We start from the raw sequence: 17,258 nt of genomic DNA on the forward strand, positions 1-17,258 counted from the left end.
TACTGTGTTTGTGTCACACCATCTGTGTCCAAGATTATGAACTCGTGGTAGAAATTGTGAAGAGACTGACCGATGCACCTGCAGATTATCATTGCAGAAGTGGAAAAGGTAGGTCAGGTAGATATTAGTGGTCCTCAGGGTAATTTAGGAAGCCCTCCGAACCAGCCAACACCTCTGAGAATCTCTGCAGTCTCCTGGACTGTAACTCTACCCGTTTTATTACCAAAAGGTCCCTCCTCACCCCATTCATCTTGTGAAAGGTTTCCAGAAAACTTTTGCATGGCTCTTGTCTGGGTGGTCGGCTTTTGGGAAACGCTTCTCCCCGGAAATAGAGTACTCGGCAACTTTCAATCTGGTGTGAAAGGGCCATCTCGAGGTAAGGCTTTCTTGAGACTCCCTCTTGGGTTTCTTACAGCACTAAGCACTCCTTTGGCAGATTAGTAGACAGGTTTCTTCAGCCTGTGGAAGTAAATGTTACACAGCGTGCGGATGAAAACCTAAGAGCTCTGATGAAAGTCTGCCAGTGAGTCTCGTGGCAGTATTTATACCTTCTTTAGACAGTACCTCCCCAGGATGTGCCAGATGTTGGTCGTTCCTGGACCAGAACAGGGCAAAGGGGAGATTTCTTCTGGAGCGAACCTTGGACCTGTGCTCACACCACTAATGCAGTCATGTTTAACTGAAGATGCTGGGCAGTAAACTGTGACAGAGACGTAGGCACATAGTACCTTCTGCCACCCCTGCTTTGGCAGCATTATGACAGACAGCTGCAACAAAGGTGCTTAATTGCTGGTGTGAGATTCTCCAGGTATTATCCATCAAAGCTAATAGGTCTATATGGGAGGAGCATTTCCAGAGGAGCTTTATAGCATAGTTTCCTTTTTTTTTTTTTTTTTGGCCAAATTTTTAGTGAGCTATTTAGAAATATGTTAGGAATGACTCTAAATGAAGAAACAGCTTCTAAGCTAGCATTTCTGGCTTTACAACTGTGAAGTCCGAAATGCTCACTGTGTTGCTGTGACCATGCTTAGATGGGAATCTCAAATAAGGAGTAATAACATAGTTTTTCTCCTGCTCTAAGATACATGTGACAGTTCGAGCCATTCAGTATCTTTGTAAAGCCATTTATCTTGACGAGTAGAAGACCTCTTCAAGTTTTAAAATCTTCGTTGCAAGTAAGAAATTAATTTACATTTCTTAAAATGGTCTTTCTTATGGATGACACCACCAGCAACTTTGCTTTTTTACAAGATCATTACCAGCAACTGTAATAAAGTAAGAATTCTGGAATAAATGTTGACTCTTACAAATGGTACAAAATACTTCCAACCAATCAGTCTTTAGAAAAATTGGATTATTGAGTAAAACATATGGTTTCTTTTTAAACTTGTTGATAACTTCCAAGCATAAGTACAACCACTGAACTGTCTTTGAAGACTTTTAAAAATAGGGGGAGAGGACAAGTTGAGAAATAGGAGAACAAAAGGGACAAGTATATAATTCATCAGTGTTTAAAGTTAGAAAAACAGACAAGAATGTAATGCAAAATATCATTTGTTACCACTTCTGCTGAGGTAACATTTTATTTTGCTAAGTAAAGAAGAATTCATGGTGGCAATTGTCTTATGAGGTACATAATTTCCTTTTTTGTTATGATAGTCACAAGCAGATGTGGCTAGTACAGAGGGGAGTCTGGCTGGGAAGTCTTGCTCAGCTTATGTTTTGCTGGTTGTTTCTTTTCTGAATGTTCCTTCTGAATGTTTCTGAAAAAGAAACTCAAGCCTCCGGCTGGAGTTTGGATGAACGTGTATATTAAAACTATATGCCTTGTGATGTGGTACAAAAAGTTGCCCAAGTAGCCTGTAAAGAGTCAGTGAGTCAGGTTACAACATGTGTCATCAGCCTGTTGCACATGCTTCTGCACATCAGTTTTGCTGCACTTGTACAGGTTGATATGCTTTTGTGTGCTGTGCTGTTATTTCTGCATGCAGAGAAAACTGGGGGCATCCAGAACGGCTCAGACTGGCAAAGAGTGACTTAAGCAAAGACTGACTATATTGCATGCACGGTGTGTTATTGCAGTTGTGCACTGGGCTTCCCTGTGCATACACAACTCATTGTATGCATGTGCCGTTTCTGTAAGGCTTCTAGAAATTCTGTGGATTACTATTAAAATTGGTTATCTGTCACTCAGAGCTGTTGACTTAGAAGATAAGCAAAGGCACAAGTAATTTCTGGAAGGTAATGTCCGGATTGATAACAATCACCCCATTTCATCATGGTCAGAAATAAAAATAATTATTAATAGCTTACGTACTAATCTTTTATCATGAAACTTTGAATGATTACTACACTAAAAATCTTGTTTCTAAGGAAATTGTAATGAGAAAAAAAAATTTGACATCTATCCAAACCCTCTTTCCTTAATTCTCACTTCTTCTGAGGAAGAAGAGAACATTCTCTTTTGTGGGTGAGTGCTTATGCTGCCCTGAGCTCATCCCTCTTCTCGGACGTGTCTATTTTCTGCTCTGAAAATAAACATTTTCAAGAGTATGAACAAGTAGCTTATGACCTCTGTAGCTGGCTGTCATTTGAACAAGGACAACTAATAGAGTAAGTATTGGAAGACCAAAAGAACCCAGTTTCCTTCCTCTGAGGGAGGAACGTTTAAACAATCAGGCAGCATCCGAAGGTCTAAGGTACTGGGCTTATGTTACAACAAATTTTCCACGCCCTTGTTTCCCCTGTGAAGTGGAGGTAGTTGCACTTTCCTGTCTGACAGGGTGTTACGTGAAAGCAGATCTGGTAAAGATGTCTTAGCTGGAGAAGAACCTAATTCTACTGCTGGGTGGTTGGGAGCGGTGAGACTCCGGTCCTCCACGTGAAGTTAATTTTGCCAACGCAGGCACATTTCAGGTCCGCTTCTGAGCGCTGTAAATGTGTCATTCATGCTTTTTAGTTATCTTTCAAAAAATTCCCTGTTTTCTGTTTAGTTTTGTCTTTATAGCATTTTGTTTTACAGGCGTGAAAAAGGCTGAGAGAACTTTGTTACTAGAGAACTGATATGAAACTTCCCTGAGCAAAAGGCCCACGTTGCCCAGGGCAAAACTTGGGAGACACAATCCGTTGTGGTCCAAAGTACAGCTGTCTGCAACTGTCTAACCTAGGAAGTGCTGAAGTCCAGACTTCTCTCATTTTTCTCTGACTCGTCTCAGTTGAAATATATTTATGTCCAAGGCAAAAAGAATATGGTATGTCCTTAGCGCTGATGGCTGGTCTTGTAATTACTGACTTGAACCCAGCATATTTCCATTGTAAGCTGACCAATTTTCACCTGCGGTGTAAGAAGGTTTTGAGCCTCTTGCTTAAAAACGTTCTCTGTTCCTGCCTTCAGGTAATAAGTGGTACCTTCTGTGTGACATGATGCAAATGCTTGGTGAAGATTAAGCTAAGCCCATTTAAACTCATTTTGGATGTTGCGCAATCAGTGTGTACCATGGAAAAGGAAAGGAAGATTAATGCCATAAATCATTTTACCAGACGTTTGCTTCATCGCTGTGTAAATTCAGACCAGAAACCCCGAGCCCTTGATTGTTTGGGTCAGCTTGCTTCAAGAACTATCAAAAGCTTGACATGTCCTCTTGACTTCCTCAGTAAAGGTGCAGTTGGCTGGCGAAAGAAACCAGTGTGGTACAAGTTAAAAAAACCCCACCTCCCAAAGTGATGGTGAGGAGATAAATGGCAAACAAAATTGTAGTGTCTGATAATAGAACAAATAATAATGAAAGCACACTATATTTTTTATTTAAATGAAAAGCAAGCAAACATTATTATTGACAGAGAAGTGTAGATCTTTTACTCTGCTCCATCATCTGGAAAGCAAAGGGAACAGGATAATTCCTGCCCTGACTGCGTAGCTCTGGCTGTGTACAGAAGGCTCGAAGCCACCTGCATAAATGGTTTCTGCTCTTGAGGAGGTGCTCTATGGGAGCCTGGGGGCAGGGAGGGACAGCAGGACGCTGTTTTAGAGGACAGAAGTTACCACAATGCAAACAAAAGCAATAACAATATTTCAAGTGACAAGGAAAAGGTCCTAGATTAGGACCTGTATCCTTACTAGACGTTTGGAAAGAGGGTGAGGAACACAATGGCAAATCCCGTAAATGACACGGGGTGGTAAACTTGGGCAAAGTTCATGAAAGCTGTGAGAAACTTGAGAGGCACCTCACCAAGCTGGGGAATTCACTGAACGGCACGCTGCCTGCAGTTGGATATCTGCAGCTCAGTGAAAAAGTCCAGGGGGAAGGACTCAAGCAGGGAGTGAGAAGAAAGGATGAAGGGAATGGAAGAGCTCTCATGGAGGGAGACTGGAAAGACTCAGGCTGTTTATTTAACAAGAAGGGACAAAGAGCATGTAGAGGAACTTAAAAATATATGCTGATATAGAGCAGTGAAACCTTCTACTCACCTTTTTATTCTTGAGGTGAGATATTGTGAAATGTTTTGCTTGAAAAATTGAAATTGAATTGAAGCTGAAACTGACAAAGTCAAAGCTTTTCTATGCTTTGCACTACTAAGCGGATGTATCTCGTTCCCGTAACTCTCATTGGAACCAAAGACTGAAAAGAAAGCATTAGAGAACGTATGGATAATGCTTAATCAAAATGCATAACAGATACTGAAGAGAACAAGCACCCTCAATCTTAGGGGCATTAATCAGTTCTAATTATTGAAAGTTAGGAGAAAACTTTCTTGCTGCTACTTGGTACAAAAAGCTGCCTGTGCTGCTTTCTGCTGTAGCTGTTTCCTTTGAAACTTGGGTGCTTGCTGTAGTTGGGGAGAAGATACTGAAGATCTTTTCTATGACCATGTAAGGGCTTTATCAAAGCCTGCCTGTCCTGCAACTGTCTCCTTCATCACCAAATCTGCATTTGGCTTCAGCTGTATTACATAAAAAGCTCCTTGTCCCTTTTTTTGAACGTTGGCCAAACTCACACAGCTGTGAGTTCAAGAAGGCATGCTTTAAAAGCCAAACAAGAGAGAGAAGGATTTAGGAGGGGTAATAGGAGAACCAGGAAAAAGTAGATCTAAGCATGCACATTTCTACTGACTTGTTTTAACTCTGGTTTGGAAAGAAATCCCTGACAAGGTACCTCTTCATCACTATCTGAAATAGATTTCAGTCCAACTCAGTAGAAAGTGCGTACTTGAAAAACCTTAAGAAATATTTGAATTAAAGTGGGTTCTTAACATATCTGACATGGTTTGTTCAAGTCTAATTATAGCTACAGCTCTGTGTGTGCGTTTGATTTTTGCAGCGCGGCTGGAGTAGCTGTTTCGCTTGGCAGCGTGTGTGCTGGCCTGCCACCCCTCTCTTCATTCACTGAATTCTGACACTATGTTTAGAAGCAGCAGCCATCCAAATTATAATGGGCCTCATACTTTGCATTTAGACTGCAGAAGTTAAAGCCAATTAAAACAAGTGCCTCAGCATTTGATTATTTCTTTTTTTTTTTTTTTTTTTTTTTTTAAACTTTATTTTAAGATTTTCTCTTAAGGGAAATTTTTAATGAAATCTATTTTGGTATGGTACACTGAAGATGCATTTATTAAACAGGCCTGTTTTTTTTAATCCAGTACACTTGTGCATTTGATGTGATTTCCCCTCAAGTATTAATTTAGAAGAAGGAGGGAATATTTCTTAAACATGGGTTTGAAGAGGAGGGAAGGAAATGTCTTCAGACACGTACCCTCTTCATTCTCCCAATAACAGTGGCTAGAGCAGTACCTGCCTGTGGGCACGAGAGGGGAGAGTAAATTCACGTGTGTGCAGCCCCCTTCCCATCTGCACTGAAGCGGTGTTGACCTCTGGTTATTCTTTGTGTGTGTGGGATGAGGGTTAAGGCACTAAGTTGATTCTTGAAAATTAAGCTCTATACCCAGCTCTGTGCCAGATTTTCAGCGTAGATTTAGACAAGCTACTTCACTACTTCTGTCTGTGTGTAACGCACCCTGTAAACACCTGTAATGATGGAGCCTTTTATATAAGATTGTTTCAGTCTTGCATCTTTTTGGTTATGATTTCTTCCATGAAGTTTGAATAATTTCTCTTTTGGGCACAAACTGACATAGCAAATAAGGCAAAGTCCTGTACATCTCCTGAACGGGTATCTCTGCTCATTCACTCTGGAAATGGAGGAAAAGCACTGTGTTGTTTGTGACTAGTCTCAAGTAAAGAGACAAAGTAAAAGCTTACAATACTCTTGTCTGCTGAAGAAATGAGAAAACCAGTGAAAGTATGCTTGAGTCCAGCAGTTCTGGACTTTGTCTAGGTATACCATGAGCAAAAAAACCTCACAAGGCTGAATTCCTCAGCTTGGGAAAACTGAAAGGATATTTTGACATTCATTACAGAATTTAAAAAGCCATTTGCTACAAAGTAGTGAAGGTGAAATTTGTGCTGTATTTCTGGGGGCAGAAAGACAAAACTGCTAACTCAGTCTATGATGCTTCAGAAGAGTGTAATTCAAGAAAGGGAAGACATCCGCGGTAGATTAGATAAAGTGCAGAGGCTGCAACTGTCAACACAGAAATAACTGAAAGTGAATTTGAGGTAAGAGATATGAAGGATGAACAGCTATTAATAATAATGAGACATTGAAAAAATCCCACAGCCGCCAATGGAAGAAATCTGAGAATGTAATGCTATTAGAAGGATTTGTAAAAATAGTAAGATATGTTTGCAGGGGATGTTTCTCAGTCATGTCGGTGGAGTAATGGAATATAAAATGCAAGTTTCTAGAGCTGGCGCATTGGAGGTCCATAAGCAAGTTAGATTTCTGGAGCTAACCAAAATCCATGCTAGAGAAAAACCTCACAGAAATAGCTGAACTGCTGTATCAGATGACCGCAGTGAGACTGCATTTGATACAGCGTGCAAAGCAGAAACACTTGTACACGTCAGTCAAGAGTGGAACGTGACAGGAAGAAAGCAGAGTGGATAAAGCTCAAAGAAAGTGAAGAATTTAAGCTAAGGCAAAAAAAAAAAAAAGTAAAGAAATTAAACCTCTACGAAATCCATCTACTCTTCCGATGCAGTTATAATTTTCAATATGCAGGAACCATTTCTTTCTAGTCATTGAGTGAGTCTGGACAAGAATATGGTGGGAAAAAAAAATACGGTGCAGGCTCAATGGAAAAGGTACTGTGCCGGCTGGCTTGAGTGATAACAGGGTTTTTTTTCCATGAAGTACAACTGAAGGAAGAGCTGTCTGGCTGATAGCTCCCCTTTTCTTCACAGTGAAAGTTAAAGAAATCTGTTTGCATGCATTTGAGCAGCTCTGACCTGATTTGCAGTTTTACAGGAGAAACATTTACCATAAAAAAGAAAATCAGTCCTTTCCTTTTCAGCATTAATATAAAAATACAGGATATCATTATGGTAAATTGTTAACCAGCAACAGCATGACCATTTGGCATAGAGTACCAAATGGTGCAGAGGCCTTCCTGCATTGCATGTGCCTTTGACCTTTAGCTTCCAAATAACCTGAGTCTTAAGAAATTTAAAGGAAAGCATCAATTTTCATGGATCACAACAAGACCAAGGCAAAATAAAATATCCCCCTATGAAATGGGTTATTTCACATAAATACTCCTTGTATTTTCTTCTGTTCACTGAGAACCAGGAGAGCCTTACCAAACGAGCAAGATTTTTTTTTTTTTTTCCCTTCAGTTCCAAATGAAGCAAATTTGCCTAGAAAGATTTCAGCCAGCTCTGCTGATGGCTACTGGTCGTTGCATAAGAGCAATCCTCCCTTGGAGGGAGATGCGGTTTCCCTCGCTCTTCTCTTGGACAGCAAACAGCTACGCGCAGGCAGCAGGTTGAGCGTGTCTCTCGAATTAGACTGGTAGCTTGCACGCCCTGGTTATTATTGTTCAATGAGGAGTAAATATAATGGCTTTGCAGCCCACTGTGTTAAATGGAATTCAACGATGTGTCATTTACAAAACCAAATGGTTTTAAGATGATCGTGCAATGTGCTGAGTAGCTCTTATAACGCTCATAGACTCTAATTTGGGAAAGGTATTTGTGCACACCCATGACCTTAAGCGCGCAGCTCCATTCCTGTGCTTAAAGACAAAATTTCCTAAATTGGTGTCACAATACATTCAATTCTTGTTGAAAAATTTACAGAATTAAAAAGAAAATGTTGATGAAAATGTGACTGTCTTGCTCTTCTTCCAGCACTTTTCAGCAAAACTCAAACAGCGTTATTGCTGCATTACGCTAATAAAATATGCATGTTGTCTGGAGGGTGCAGGCTTGTGGTTAGTTTGTGTAACAGCGACTTTTCTTGGGTTTGTGCAACATAATTTTCTCTGAAGAGTTAGCTAATGTTTTTGCTATCCTTGGTCCTTTTACAGAAGTTATCTAACATGATGTAAAATTTGGTATGAAGGGAGCAATAATCTATCAACATCTTATAAAATTATATCTGAGTAGACTCAGTGTTTTAATACTGGCAGGGAACTGAATCATGGTTAATGCTGTTTCTTCCCTTCTTTGTTTCCATAACAAAATAAAATCATAGAAACTGATTTTCACTTACTTACCAACTTAAGAAAAAATGTGTATTAGAGGTCAGGTGTGGGAGTTGGTATGTGTTTTAATGATTCATTTTCTCGGGATTGTTAGTTTTGGGGTTTTTTTTTGTTTTTGTTTGGGGGGGGTTGTGGGGTTTTTTTGTTTGGTTGGTTTTCTTCTCCATTCATTTTGGTACATTGAATTTGCTTAAATTCTTACCTACTTTTAATGATTTTTATAAAAAATAGTTCGAATCCAATAACTCAATCTGAATATTCAGTTTAGAAGGGTTATGATGCTATCAAGTAGTTTGAAGTCCACTCCCCTGTCATATGGAAGGCAAACGTGAACCAAATATTTGCAAAAAGGTGAAAACCAGCTGGAACTCTGGGGAACAGAAGAAACATCTTATAGAAAAGTAGAAAGACCTTTGCTTTTGTTGTCTTCCTTCCCTTGCCCCTAAAAGGGCTCCTGTCTCTGATCTCTCAGACAGGTTTTTATTCCAGCTTCCCCTTTTTCTTCCCAGCTGTGGTTTTTTCTGACATTTTATCACAGCACGAGTGCTCTTGCCCATCTTCCTCCTCCTGTTCCTCTCTCGACTCGCTGAGTGCGCTGTTTGCGGTCACTGTTGTCTTTCTCTTTCCGTGCTGTCCCTCGTCCCACCCTCTCCCTCGGGCAGAAGCACCCTCGCGGGGATGTGGGGAGGTGGCTCTGCAAGCAAATCTCGGAAGGGTGCTCCATCTGCCTCCAGCCTTCACATTGGAGGCACGTTGTGGCCTTTGAAACACCAAAACGCTGTCGCCTTGAATTCTCCCTCCTCCTGGCTGCCTTCTGTGCGGTCTCCTAGAGATCAGCTCTCTAGAGTTGCTTCTTCGGCATTTCTGCAAAGGTATACCTCAGTCCCTCCAGAACTTGCTGTAGGAGTTTACAGGGTCTCTTGGACCCCTTCTCTTCTCCCTACCCACTCCCATTTCTGTCCCATCCCATCCTTTGAGAAAAAAATCAGCAGCCATCTCTGTGGGAAACTCTGTAATCTACCTCTCTGCTCCCGTCCTGCCTTGTCTGTCCCTGGGGTCAACTTCACTAAAACTCAGATTTATGGCCCCAAAATTTAAATCAAATTTATATTTAAATGCAAATTTCTATATTATAAATTTAAGTGTAAATTATCAAAAATCTTCTCATCTCCCTTGTGTTTCTCTATTGCATTTGAGAATAACTCTCCATTAATACTAACACAATAATGTCATGTATAACTTTAATTTTCCTCCTTGTGGCTTCTATTTTTTTTTTTGTGACAGTTAGAAAAACCTTACTACTGGTTAGTCCACATGTTCACTGATATTGAAGCCTTACCCAACCTAACAATAATGCTGCATTGCTTCCTTTTCTCTTCATATTTATCTGTTGTCTCTAGCTTTGTAGCTGAGACTTGTCTACTTTGGAAGCTAATCTAAATTAACAAATGGTATAATTTGAAATGGATTCGTTTGATTGCACAGAATCATTTTATGGCACTTAACTCAAAATTTAAATGGCTTTAATTTGATTCAGTTTATTCCAATCTCCAAATAATGATCAAACAAGGTTGAGTTAGAGTTAATTCTTATGGTCATTTCAGAAGAAGCAAATTCTAAAGAAATTGAGCAATCAGAAACAGAGATTTGCCTTGGGATGTGGCGCACTGGGTGGCCAAGATTTAGTATAGCAAAATCACTGATGAGGCAAGGGACAGGGTACAGAATAGAAAGCTAAGTTCTCACTGAGAGATTGAATTCTGGTAAATTAAAATTTGCTTAAGTATAAAGGACATTTAAAGAAATACCTGTTCATTTGAAATCTGATTATAGTGTGTTACATAATAATCTAGTGTTGTAACATTCAGAGAAAGTGTAAAGGAAAGTATACTTTGATACATTGTGAGAAAATGCTACCTGAAACTGTTGAAAAGCAGTTTCAAAATGTCTCAGAGACCGAGATCATTACCCACCAAAACTCATTATTTAAAATTTTGCATTTACAGTTTATTAGCTGTTTTTCCCACATAAATCAAAGCAGAACTTCACAGACATACGGGCTATAGAAAATATCTTCATGCTACTGTCCTATAACCTAATGAAGCATTAGATTTCAAGTATCCTAGTAGAAATAATGAAGCTCTTACTTAAACAGTGCTTGGAGGCTGATCTTGCCATCTTACCCATTTAGGAGCACAAGACCTATTGAAAAGTATCTTACCTTTTTAAATATTATGCCTGTTAAGATAATCTTACAATTTTTTACCTTTTTGAACACTGGAGTTTGTAATGTTGGGTAACTGAAAAAGCACCAACCAAAAGAGGTTATATTTCATCTACTAGAAGGTTATTTAAGTGTTAGAGGGAGAATAACACTTTTTTTCTGCCTTTCTTGCTTGTTTCTCTTCTTTCAGCAAATTATCAGTGTTTATGTGAAACCATACAACCCCCCAATGGCTACCAATGAAGAACTATGTTTATAGAAGAAACGCCGCCTGGAAGCACAACACAAAAACCTCACTAGTTTTGACCATGTGTAGATTCCTGACAGATAATTTCTGTGTCAGGGTATCCTCTGTTTTCAGGCTGATGTTGGTGCATATTCTTGTCGTGCCATAAAAGCAGTGCCTGACGTATGCCTACATGTGTTGCCTCAGTTTTGAACTGGCTAGTTCAAGTCCCAGCAAGGTGCCCACAGGACAGACCCTCGGAGACCTCTGGAGCCACGCAGCCTGTGTTTAAGCCGTACGTGCTGCTAGCATTTGTGGGCCAGACGAAAGTGAGTTTGCAGGCAAACTGGACGCGTTAGCTCAGATAGATAGCATTTTGCTAATTTTCTGATAAAACAGTTGCCAAATCAACCAAGAGTGAAATGTGATGTACTGATGAGGAACGTAGCTTGCCTTTTTGGCTAAGGTGGGTAGAATGTGAGTCAATGAAAGATGTGGCCCACTTCCAGACCTGAGGCTGCAACGAGGTCCTTGTTCACCCACACCTGCTGCAACATCCATCATTTCTCAAAACGTGGAGCCTTGTAGGTACACAACCTGCAGGTGAATGCAGGCTCGCAGTCACTGGTCGGTCTGTGATATGGGAAGAAACCCAGCTCTGGTTGTACTCACGCCAAGTTTAATTAATACTGCAATGAATCAAAGTCCAGTGAAAAATTGTATTCAAAATACGTGTGTGAATTTTTCCCCTGGGTCCTGGAATTGTGTAAGAAATACTCTGGAAAACCAAAGATGCAAAAAAGGAAGCCTGAACTCTAGGCTATGAACTAAAGAAAGCAGATCTTCCTTCTCAGCTCTCGCCTATAGCTGTCCCCTCTGTTAATAGCACACTGGTATTTCAGTGGATTAAACATAAGCAAATTAAATCAAGACAGTGTCCAAAGCCATTTATTGTTCCAGAGGAAATAATTTATTTATTAGTATCCCTTTTTTTAAAGTGGGTAAACAATTTTCCTAGAACAGCAGTTTCATATATATTTTATTTAAAATTTTAATTACTTGTCTAAATACATGATTTTCTTGTGCTTTCTTAATAAATATGCTTTCATCATTACCCATTCACAGCTGTATTGAAATTGTTCCTAGGGAAAGGCAAAAGGATGCAAAGGTAGGTTAATAGCAAACTGATTACTTTTGCATACCTACCATATGTTCTCTTACCTGAGAGAATAATGGTATAGACACTGCTATGACAGCAAGTAGGTAACTGCACCTTCCACAGAAGTTTTTTTTCTGATTCCTCCTTATTTATTGACTAAGATGATTTGTGCATGTGCAGTTTTACTAATTTATTCATAAACTTCTATGTAAGTATTTTAGGGTAGATACAACTTCCTAATTTGCTAACCTAATTGTGTTCAACTTCTGAGATTTGTGCAGAAATGAAGACAAAATGTATCTGATACTTGAATAAAAAGAAAGGGGACTGTGCCTTCAAGTGGTTTAGAAAAAAAGGTCTTTACCTGCATGTTTTGCTTACCAGTAAAAAGCTTCTAAAGGTTACAAACATGTCTCAAAATGAAGAGGTGTGGGAAAGGTTTCACTTTTACCTGAATAAAATTTCCACCAACACCATAAAACTGAAGTTCTGATTACATTATTATTTCTTACTCTACTGGGAATGATATAGCAGACTTCAGGGTTTGAAAAATTTTGAATTTGTGGCTATGGATAAAGTGGTTTCTAAAATAAAGTCAAAATCTTTATTTCTGTTTATCTAAAGTAGTTGCTTTAATTTCTATTTGTCCATTTGTTGGATTAAATGGAAGAAAAGATGGTAGTAATTGCTTTTCAGGCTCTGATTCTAGCCATTGGTCTTATTAAAGTGCAATGTTACTTGCAGGAAACTTTAAAATACTGTCACAGACCTTTAAAATACTGTCATTTGGTGGTTCAATCAGCGGTTTAATTACTTACCATTTTGATATTCAAAATTAACTTTCATAGTTAATTTTTTGTAAAATGACCATACTAAGCAACAGAGGAATGATTTTAGGTGGTTTTGTGTATCAAGTGAATGTTGCTGATCCATACCATGAAGATTTTTAGGCACATCATTTGGAAGATGCTGAAGGTACTCTAAGGTCACAGCGTTCACCATCAGACAGGTGCTGGTTCCTTAGGAAAAGTGGGCTTCTCTTCTCACGGCATTTATCAAGAGCAAGATCAAGAACACAGTTATCAGACTGAGGTGGTAAAAAAAAAAAAAACAAACCAACCCGCCCCCCACCCCAACAAACAAGACCCAAAGTATACAAGTTAGTGAGATATTCAGAGCATCTTTTGGAGGAGTGGGAGCAAGCCCTTTTTTCCTTTTCCTTTTTTCCCCTTTTTGCTTTTTCCTTTTTCTCCTTTTCTTTTCTCTCTTCTCTCTTTCTTCTCTCTTCTTTCTTCTCTCTTCTATCTTCTTTTTTTTTTCTTTTCTCTCCCCCCTCCGCTTTTTTTTTTTTTTTTCCTCCTTTTTTTTCCCTTTCATTTTGCCTTTTTGTGTCCTGCAATGGAATTTTTCCATCATGGGACAGCCACAATCCAGAAAAAAAGCAGTCAGTGCTTCCTCAGTGTTTTGGATGCGACTCGGAGGGCCGTTCCTGGAACACTCTGGCATTTCCATCCCTGTGCTTGTGTAACCCTTCCCCTTTCTCCTGCTGCTCACAGGCTGTCAGCTATGATCATTTTTTAATCATTCATTTCTTAGATGGCTATCCTCTTGTTCCAGGTAGACTTTCAGCCTTTAGAGGCACAGCTCCAGTTTCAGCCAGTGACTAGAGAAAGTCTTTGTATCTCACTGTGAATTTTATGGTAGATCTGCTCAGAATTTTTCAACTTAGCCACAATTTTTTTTCCTCTTTTTTCCTGGATAGCTCTTCAGAGATTGCAACAGATTGACTGATAATTTGTAACCTGATGGGTAGAAACTGCCAGGGGAGGAAGGAGGTCTGGCTTGAGCTTCTGCAACTCCATATTTAAGATGATCTAAGATTAAAAATTTCTGTCTGAGTCAGTTACAGCAGGAAGTTGAGCCTACACTTCCCAAATCCCAGGTGGGTCCTTGACATTTTGGTCCAAACCCTTCGCAAGTCCATTTTTGTGAAAATGTACAGAACGTTGTACTGGGAATAGTTTAATTTTAGCTGTAATCAGAGTCATGGCAATGACTGACTCATATTGTAAGGGTGAGCTTGGTGACAGATTTCTTCACTGCTAGATATCTCCAGCAGTGTATTTTATTTAAAAAAAAAATTAATACCTATTCATTTTTACAGTTGGTAAACTGACATTAATTCGATGGTGTGGATTTGTTCATTATCTGCAAAGATGAGCAAAAATGGACTTTTCAACCTATTTCAAGAAAGTCTTTATCTGAACAAAACATTTTGTTCTAATATCAAAATGTTTCATTATTTTGGAAATGTGAGGGGAAAAGCTGTGAATGGAATATTCCCTTCTGATTTGTAAAGTAATGTATTTTAATTTTTGTGAATTTTTTCTCTGAAGCATTTCACTTCATCGATCTTGTTCTCATTATTAGTACTAATCCACAGATTACACAATAATTAATAATTAAAGACCCAAAATAAATTATTCTTTACAAAACTAGATTTTCTTTTGAAAGGTCATGTTCTTATGGCCATGCAGATTTTTAGCAAATCAGTCAGAGTGTTAACAAAAGAGAGAACAAACACTGTCATTAAAAAAAAGAAAGGAAATTGTTATTTAAATTTATGAAATAGAGCCACATTTTTCTCTCCCATTTTTCAGGAAAATTTCTATGTAGTTTTCTTTTTCTGTTTCTGTTCTGCTGTTCCTTCTCCAGGAAGTGAGGCTAAGCAGACAGTTAACTCCTTTTACATATATTACTTATCACATTAGGTGATCTTGCTGTGATTTTTCTTCAAGTTCATTTTGAATTTGTGCCTCGCAAGGGATAAAAGCTTTTCTACAATCAGTACTGTAGGTACTAATAAACATCCAGCTAATTTCTTCCTTGTCATGTAGATGGTGGCAAAAGACCCTAAAGATGGGTCTTGAAAAGGCAGAATGGTTTTTGTGCATTGAACATTTTCCCCCTTTCTTTTGAATTCAGTAAGTTTAAAACCAATGCCATTTCTTTTTGGTATTACTTTAATGCATTTCACGGGGTGGGGATGGGGAAAAGTGCTGAATGGGTTTTAAGTGATTAATTCTCTCCATTGTCTCTTCTCATTACACAGATTTCATTCTGATGATTAGGCTAGCCAACTTTTTTAAGCAATAGTTTTGGTGATGCTTTACTTTACTATATTTACTAATAGTAATTTTGTGCATATGAAAGAAATTATACTTGTGTATAAAAAGTAAAAAATGGCCAGTAGCATGGGTTAGCTTTGAACTCTTGATGGCAGTTGCCCTGCCCTTTGGCCAAGACTTTTGTTGGGTTTCATCTGTAGACTTCGCACTTATTTGTATTCCTTCCTTTCTAGGAAACTTTTATATTTGCTATGAACCATTTTATCTTTTGATTAGAAAGTGCGTTATCTTGTTTTCCTGTGTTTTGAGTATTGAGCTTATTAGAAATGAAGATTGCTGGTTTCTCTGCTAAGTGATGGCTTCCATTTTTTCCTACAGAAGCTACAGCACAAGTGCAAGCTATGAAGCTTCCTCTCCTTGCCCCACTGCCATGCCCTAACCTGATTTCAATAAAATGCCTTTAAGAGAGTCAAGTCATTCTTCACTCTCGTTTGGCAGTGTCTTTAGCACATTTGACAGTGCCTTTAGTGATCCATAGGGTGCCTAAAAATGTGTGCCTAAAACCAACTGCAACATGTGTGGGTTCTTTAGGACTTTGGCATGTATTTGATGTGGATGGCATTTCAGTGAGGTGGAGACCTCTCCCGACTCCATCATCTTCAAGGGGGCCTAAAAGTGAGAGCAAAAGGCAGCACCAAGTTCTTACGTCATCATCTGAGCAGATGGTCTCTCTTCACAGAAATGCCTCTTAATTCCTACTAATCTCAGTAAGAGCTGGTAAATGTTCAACATTTCTGAAAATCACAAGCAGAGATTTAGGAGGTTAGCTCTAGCATTCCATCCATCTAAACCAAAAACAATGCTGTGAAAAGGAAATAACCTCTATCACTGTCTGAACAAGATTCATTATAATGACTTCAAAGTTTAACAGTTTGAGTTCCCCACCCCCAATCTCAGTGATATTTTCAGATTAGAGATTTCTCATTAAGATAGCATAATCTTTTTTAGAAAAGGTCCTTTTTACTTTGAGTTTAATTTGATTAAAGTTACATTCTTGGGAAGATTTCTTAGGCGCTCAAAGAGCCCTGCTAGCAGTGCGATGCTCCAGCTCCATTTCCTCAGCTCAGCAGAAGGCTGAGTACGACGTGCTGTGCGCGTGAAGTGGATCGAACACTGTACGTTGCATTGCTGTCCTTTCTGAACTAGAACAGTGCCATCTCAAGCGCCACATCACACATCCTTTAGTACGGGTGTTTCAGTGAGGAATTTGGGTCCTGGTCACGGTGATGGGCAAGTGGCCAGGGAGGGTGGCTGCGAGGATTTGTGCTTGTGTGTCAGGCATTCTCCTTTCCTGAGCTCGAAGAAGTCCAGAGGACTCCAGTCCAACAGACTGTGAAAAGCATGTGGAGGAAAGTGTGGTGGGGTAACATTTCCCCACCAGTTCTTCCAGTTTAAACCTTCCAGAAAAGTTAATACAAGTGACTGCCTATAATCATTTGAGGGAGAACTGCTCTATGGCTTGGAAGAGTGGCTGATTCAGATTTCAAAGCAAGGTGGTAGCAGGATGGTGCCTGTAGCTTCCAGAGGACTGCCCATGAGCTGCAGCTGTGAGTTTGGAACTGCCATCTTTGATTAAAAAAAAAAAAAATTAGGAGGGCTCTCCTCAGTCCTGCCCTCTGAGAAAAAAAACCTCAAAGCAGTTGGTGTTATTTGAAACTTAAGCTTTTATTCTGTGTGGATGACACACAAGTTAGGGAGGATGAGGGAAGAACTGTGGTTTATACTTGTGAATTTGCTTAGAATAGAAAACAGATTTCACACTTGAGATGAAATAGCAAGATATTCAGGTCTTTTTAGAACGCTATCTTTGGATATGACGTCTGTGTACTATCTGTTTGAGACTGTATTAGAGCATCAGTA

This window comes from Aquila chrysaetos, chromosome 7 (genome assembly GCF_900496995.4).
Source record: "Aquila chrysaetos chrysaetos chromosome 7, bAquChr1.4, whole genome shotgun sequence".
Taxonomy (NCBI): Eukaryota; Metazoa; Chordata; class Aves; order Accipitriformes; family Accipitridae; genus Aquila; species Aquila chrysaetos.